At 44.8% G+C, this 7,118-nt stretch overlaps 1 pseudogene across 1 annotated transcript; it reads right to left on the reverse strand.

Moving 5' to 3' along the window:
* Positions 1 to 3,263: 3,263 nt before the first annotated feature.
* LOC311307286 (putative nuclease HARBI1) lies at positions 3,264 to 5,625 on the reverse strand (annotated as a pseudogene). The gene is made up of 4 exons: positions 5,597 to 5,625; positions 4,225 to 4,328; positions 3,723 to 3,832; positions 3,264 to 3,629 (listed from the first exon to the last, which is right to left on the reverse strand). The product of its transcript is annotated as a putative nuclease HARBI1 (transcript).
* Between the last annotated feature and the right edge of the window lie 1,493 nt (positions 5,626 to 7,118).

Raw genomic sequence — 7,118 nt, forward strand, 5'->3', positions numbered from 1 at the left:
CTGGGCATGTCGGGATCCGACTCTTCGTCACCGGAGTGGGAGGAGACTGCCGAGTCCGCGGAGCTGGCCGGAGACGGGGAACGCCCGGTAGTGGGGGGAAACTCCGGAGAGTCAGAGCGTTGCATGCCTGGGCCGATGCGACGTGCGGAAGAGCGCGTAGGACGCCCCGAGCGCGCAGCGGGCCCAGAGGGGAGAGAGGGAGGCGGTTGTGGAGGCGAGGGCATGCGAGCCGTAACAATGGGTGGATTTTCACAGTCTAGGCTGATTAATATAATGGAATACTCAACATAGTTAATGGAATACTCAGCATAGTTTATAATAGTAGTAATAATAATAATAAGAACAATAATAATAATAATAATAATAATAATAAGAAGAAGAAGAAGAAGTAGAAGAAGAAGAAGAAAATAAGAATAATAATTTTCTACATTTGCAGTAAAAATGAAAATCTTGGTGTCAAAATGTACAATAACACTCCAACACAAAACTTTGTTGAAATGCTCTTTAAAAATAGGCCTATTGCTCATCTTCAATAATGTATTTGAACTTTTAGAACAAAACTATTCTGTGAGTTGTTTTGGGTGCAGACAGCGCCAGTGTAGTGAGTGGTGGTGGAGCGACGGCGCCGCCTAGGGACTTCCACAGGAACTATAGCCATAATGTTTCCTACACACGAGCCTTCAACTAAATTAAGCAGAGACAGGGATTCACAGATAACAATTTTATTATTACAAAATATGAACGACGACTGAACCTATCACATAAAGTGTGAGGGCAGAGACGCTCCATTCAAATCCAAGAAACGAATACAAAAAGGACACTATCAAGACCCTGAAGCTTGATTTCTAGAACTGTTGTATTTTGCACAATTTACAGTAGGCTCAACATGTTTGCATTACTAGGCAACCTATTTAGACTTGTTTATTCATTCTTACCCTTTGTATATTTTGATATGTTTACTGTACATTTGTATTTAACTACGCCTGTTTTTGTCAGCGCTTCTTGTATTATTGCTGCTGTACCATTGTAATTTCCCCTCAGGGATCAATACCTACCTAAATACCTACCTACCTACCTACCTACCTACCTACCTACACCTACCTACCTACTTACCTATCTACCTACCTAACTACCTACCTACCTAAATGCCTACGTACCTTCCTACCTACCTACCTACCTACCTACATACCTACCTAACAACACCTACCTACCTACCTACTTACCTATCTACCTACCTACCTAACTACCTACCTACCTACCTACCTACCTACCTAACTACACCTACCTACCTACCTACTTACCTATCTACCTACCTAACTACCTACACCTACCTAACAACACCTACCTACCTACCTACTTAACTATCTACCTACCTACCTAACTACCTACCTACCTACCTACCTAACTACACCTACCTACCTACCTACTTACCTATCTACCTACCTAACTACCTACACCTACCTACCTACCTACCTACCTACCTAAATACCTACTACAGTAGCAGGGAGGCGGCCCCCAAGGTTCTGTCACTCACTCCTAAATGTCGGAGGCTGGAGTATTGAACAATCTAATCTAGGAAAGATACAGCACAGTGCAAGTATGTCAGTAGGCTGCATTTAATCTGAATAGTGTTATGTCAGTAGGCTAATCTGCATAGTGCTGTATGTAACCTCTCATGTTAGTGGATTGAAACCTGGGTAATGAGTAATGAGGTGATCTGGGTTTCTCCTGACATAAGATATCTGTACCTCAAGCCCTCAGCTGATGTCCTGCCTGCATAACAGGGATTCTATGTGTAACATGTGGGTGAGATGGGGATTGAACCGCTGACCTTCCTCATCCCAAACATCTACCGCTAGACCAAAGAGGAATTCCCTGAGATCCATGGGCCAACGTGAAGACCGTCCTTCTCTACGGCTCCGATATGTTGAAAACAACCGAGGGCTTCTCAAGAAAGATCCAGGTTCTTGTTAACAAATGCCTGTGTTACATACTCAAGCTATGGTGGCCCATCAAGACCACAAATGATTAACTGTGAGGGATCACAAACCAGGACGACATAGCTACCACCGTCAAAAGGAGAAAGTGGAATTAAGATAGGTTGCACCCTTAGGAAGGACTCAAATAACATCACGAGACAGGCCCTGGACTGCAATCCACAGGGAAAGAGGAAACAGGATAGGCCAAGAAACCTGGAGACGCTCCACCCTCCAAGACCTGAAGAACATTGGAGTGAGCTGGCAGGAAGCACATGCCCAGGCCCAGAAGAGAGGGAGATGGAGAGCTCTGGTGGGCGTCCTATGCCCCTGAACGGGGTCAAGAGGACTAAGTCACTAAAACAATGTACTTTCTACATCTGCAGAGAGTAGAGCTTGAGGTGTTTAGTAGAGCTAGATATGTCTGTATTTCAACATTCATTACAGTATATGACTTTAGACCATACAGGAGCATGGACTTGTTTGCCCACTAGATGGAGACGTTATTGTACTCTTATTCACTCTAACATGGTGTGTAGGGAGCTTACTTTGGTCAATCATTGATACAAATGATGTGACATTAGTAGCACCAGATATGTCTGTATTTCAACATTCATTAAAGGACTTTTGACCATACAGGTGCATGGATTTGTTTAACAACTAGTGAATGTTGCGTCCAAGGGTCATGCCTCTCGATTCCAGATTGCCGGCATGCTATATAAAATAACACATTATGCTGTCTTTCTTTGGTTTATTATAAACAAACAAAGCCAGAGCATTGAGGGGTCTTCTACAGGGCAATAAAGTGGGATCTCTGTATAAAAACGCCTAATGAGAAGCAGGGGGCTTGAACCACAAGGGAACATACATAATGGGTGGGGGACAACATGTTTACATGTGTACAGTACTTGTTGTTGTTGGCAACCCCGCCCCAATAGCGGACCTAGGACTACAACTGGCTAAATTGGCTCTGATTGAGAGACCTGTGCCACTGATTGTTTGATTGGTTTCCATCTGCCTCGTTAGTATGTGTACAGTATTTCTAGCCTACATGTACAGTAGCTCCCATCTTGTTCTTTGTCTGTTCCATTTGCTGTAGCTGTGGAGGTGTGAGGTGGAGAAACTGGAGTAAGAAAAGAAGGTACATCAGTAAGAACGTAATTTATTTCCCGGCATGGATGACAATTCAACTAACATGTCTCTCTCTTTGTTTCTAGCAACGAGAGGACATCTGAGTTACATTTCAATAAAAAGTTGTTACTTCACAAAATGCCTCCTGTTCAATGTTCATGCAAAAAATTGCTGTGTGATGGCCTCTCACAGCCCTGCCAGTAGGGTAATCCAAAGTGATGGGGTCCACGACATCAGGGGGTTGCATGGTGACCGGTGGGGCTCTCTCCTTCCTAATGCCAGCTATGTTGTGGAGTACAACACATGCCGACACAAATTGGCAGGCTCTCTCTGGGGCCACCCTGAGCCCGCGCAGGCAGCTGAAGCGGGCTTTCAGAACCCCAAAAGCCATCTCTATCCTGACCCTCGTCTTGGTAAGGGCCACATTGAATGTGTTTTGTGGGTCTGGGTTAGGATAGGGTGTCATCAAGAAGGGCATGCACGCATACCCCCTGTCCCCAAGCAGCACTCCATTGAAAAGCCCTGAAGGTGAAGAGGAATATTGCCATGGTCAGTATCGCACATGCATTGTGGGAAATAACATGAGAAACACTATGTAGGCTACAGTTGCCATACCTTGCTCAAACTTGTGGCACAGTGTAGACTCCCTAAAGATCCGGGAGTCATGCACTGACCCAGGCCACTTCGCATCAAGGCTGGTGATCATGCCGTTGTGGTCACGTCATCTGCTAAAGTATTTGTGGTTCACAAGATAAGGCCATATAATTAAAAGTGAATGTAGCATGTGCATTTGACTGAATTACTGCTACATGTCTGCTGACTATTTATTATTGAATGAACACAGGGACTTCACTAGACTGTTGATGGTGCGGGGGGGGGGTATGATGGTTTATTTTTTGATATGTGATGATGTATAGTTGTTCTGTGCTGCTCCTGTTGACACTAATTTGGTTGTACATGTGCTTTTCTCATAATGACATTGAATTGAATTTGGAAGGTGGGGGTGATATTTATTGATGTGAATATTTCCATATGTGCCATGAAGGAATTAACTTTCATCAGCTCCTACAACAATCATATCAAGGAATGAGTAGGCCAAATACTGAAGTGTCTTTACCTGCACATTGATGCTATGAAATGACTTGCGCTTCACATAATCCCTCATTTTCTCCAAGGGTGGCGGAGATTGGGATATGTGTGCAGTCTATAGCACCGATATCTCTGGGGAAACCAATGCAAAGAGTGGGCAGCATTGGCTACAACAGTAAACGTCATATTGGTTTACAGTAGGCTATATCAAGTAGGTTCTTACCTGCCATTTCATAAAAGCCCTCTTTTATGGACTGCATGGGCAAGTGGCCTGGGAAGGTCACAAACGCGTCAAGCAGCTATAAGGGCAACGACCACCTTGCGTATTGCGCGACAGACCGTGTTCTTACTCAGGTTTTCTGCATCGCCGACAGCATCCATGTAGCTACCTGTAGCAAGAAACCACAAAGCAATACATACAGTCTGTGGGACTGTAAGCGCATGACTTGACTGTAGCTACATGTGGCTCAAGCAGCTGACAGATAATTGATCCCTTCTGCCGAAAATCGGTATCTTTCATATAAATAGTCATCCGAAAACTCTAATGGGTTTTGTCTGTTCTTAAATACTCTCGCCTTCCTTAGAGACCCTCTAACTATTCGCGCACCGAGCTCCACGGGATCCTCTAAGAAAGGACAAGCCATTCTCCGCATGTATTGACTGGTTGACTACCGGTGTTTTTATAGCGTCGAGCCGTAATCTGGAACTTAACCTGCCACCGAGCAGGTTAGCTCGCCAGCATAATGGAGATATAACGCGGTGAAAAGAGATCCACCTTCGTGATACGGATGAACCAGTCTTGAACCTGAAGTTATCGCGATAACCCCGTAATCCAGTTTCGTAGTACAGGGCTCAGCTAATGACCAGCTAAGGTTTTTAGCTGGTTCTAGCTGGATTTTCCAGAAGGGTTTGAGCGCCATCTACCTGTATTGAGGTCATTGTGTCACACATTGGGCACAATTTGATATAAACCACCCAGCGGCCACAGGGAGCTGTGTGCATATTTTGAATGGGCACTGTGGCACCTAGTATCAAGTACCCCCAAATAGCAAACATGTAATTTAATGTAATTTATTGCTTTATAAATGTTCTTAGCTGTTAGACAAACATACTCCAGGAGCTTGCTCAATCGTCTTGTTGAGAGGGGTCAGGGAAGAATTTTTACAGCTCACTTATCTGGCCCCCGGGTGATTACTGTTTTTTTTGCTTCCTTCAGGAATATGTAGGGGTGGGTCATATACCCACCTCCCTTGTTCTCTGTAAAGCGCATTGTGTTGCCTCTGGGTATGAAATATGAATAAAAAAATAAATTATATAAATAAAGCTTTGATTGATTGATTGATTGATTGATTGATTGATTGATTGATTGAAACAAATGGCTCAATCTAAGCGGAACCTACACGATGGCTGCAGATTTGGTCCGCGCCATCTTGGACTGCGAGACATATTGGGGTGAATGCAAGGATTCGAGCTCATGCACCAACCACAACTCTACTTCTGAGAAGCTGGAGCTGTTACCACGAACCTAGCCTGGCCCACCAGCACTGGACTGCACTGTAGGTTGACACTGAGTGCCCATGTATTCAAGGGCTGCCAGCTGGCAGAATGGGAGTTGCTGCACACTCTAGCTCCGATGCAAAACATTTATTTAGGCTTCCGACTTTGTTTGTACTGCAAAACCAAGCCTGGTTAAACAGACAGCTTTTCCCTGCTAGATTAACAGTCTTATTTTATCTGTCCCCAACCTCACCCCTCTCTAGCGTACTGTAGACTAAGACTAAGTTCCACTGGTTGTCACACACCTGAGTGTGTGAAATTTGTTCTCCGCATTTGACCCATCCCCTGGGGGAGCGGTGAGCAGCAGCGGTGGAATCGTTCGGTGATGTAGCCCCCCAATTCCAACCCTTGATGCTGAGTGCCAAGCAGGAAGGCAATGGGTCCCATTTTTATAGTCTTTGCTATGACTCGGCCAGGGATCGAACCCACAACCTCACAGTCTCTGGGCGGACACTCTACCACTAGGCCACAGAGCTGGTATTTATGCACACACAGACATACACCAATGTTTGCCATGTCTCTCCTATGATGTTATTAGCCCCTCTTACTCTGAAAATGTAATTTAATGTTATTTATTGCTCTATAAATGTTCTTAGCCGGTAGACAAACATACTCCAGGAGCTTGCTCGATCGCCTCGTTGAGAGGGGTCAGGGAAGAATTTTTAGAGCTCACTTATCTGGCCCCCGGGTGATTACTGTTTTTTTGCTTCCCTCTGGAATATGTAGGGGTGGGATGTCTGCCCACCTCCCTTGTTCTCTGTAAAGCGCATTGTGTTGCCTCTGGGTATGAAATGCGCTATATAAATAAAGCTTTGATTGATTGATTGATTGATAACAACCTCACCCCTCTCTAGCGTACTGTAGCTACTATTCCACCACAGTCTCTGGCATGTGTGTACATAAGGCTGCATCTCCTTTCTCTTCCTCTTCTGAGTGAGCACTTGTTGACGTCCCCTCATGGATCTGAAAGGGATGAACAGGTATAAGAAAGTGTCAGATCACTCTAAATAGCCATTGCATGTGTGGGCACAAGTGGACAGTTGAGGGTGAAGTGTTATGAACTGTTGGGAAAAGCTGCCCTGACTGACCATCCGCCAACAAGGCATCGCAACGTTTATTAGGGGGCCAAGCACCAAAGGTTTGTTCGTTCTAATGACAAGACTGCCGCTACAGTGATAAACCACATGGGGTCCCTCAAGGGAAATGTTAGGCCCTCTGTTAGAAACCTGGGTGTCTTCTTTGATCAAGCTATGCACTTGGACAAACATGTCAAATCCCTAACGCGTTCCTGTTTTTTCCACCTCAGAAATATTGCCAAACTCCGTATCACATACTGAATTAGAAATCTCTGTCCATACATTTATT

Source organism: Borostomias antarcticus (genome assembly GCF_949987555.1).
Source record: "Borostomias antarcticus genome assembly, chromosome: 1".
NCBI classification, from domain to species: Eukaryota; Metazoa; Chordata; class Actinopteri; order Stomiiformes; family Stomiidae; genus Borostomias; species Borostomias antarcticus.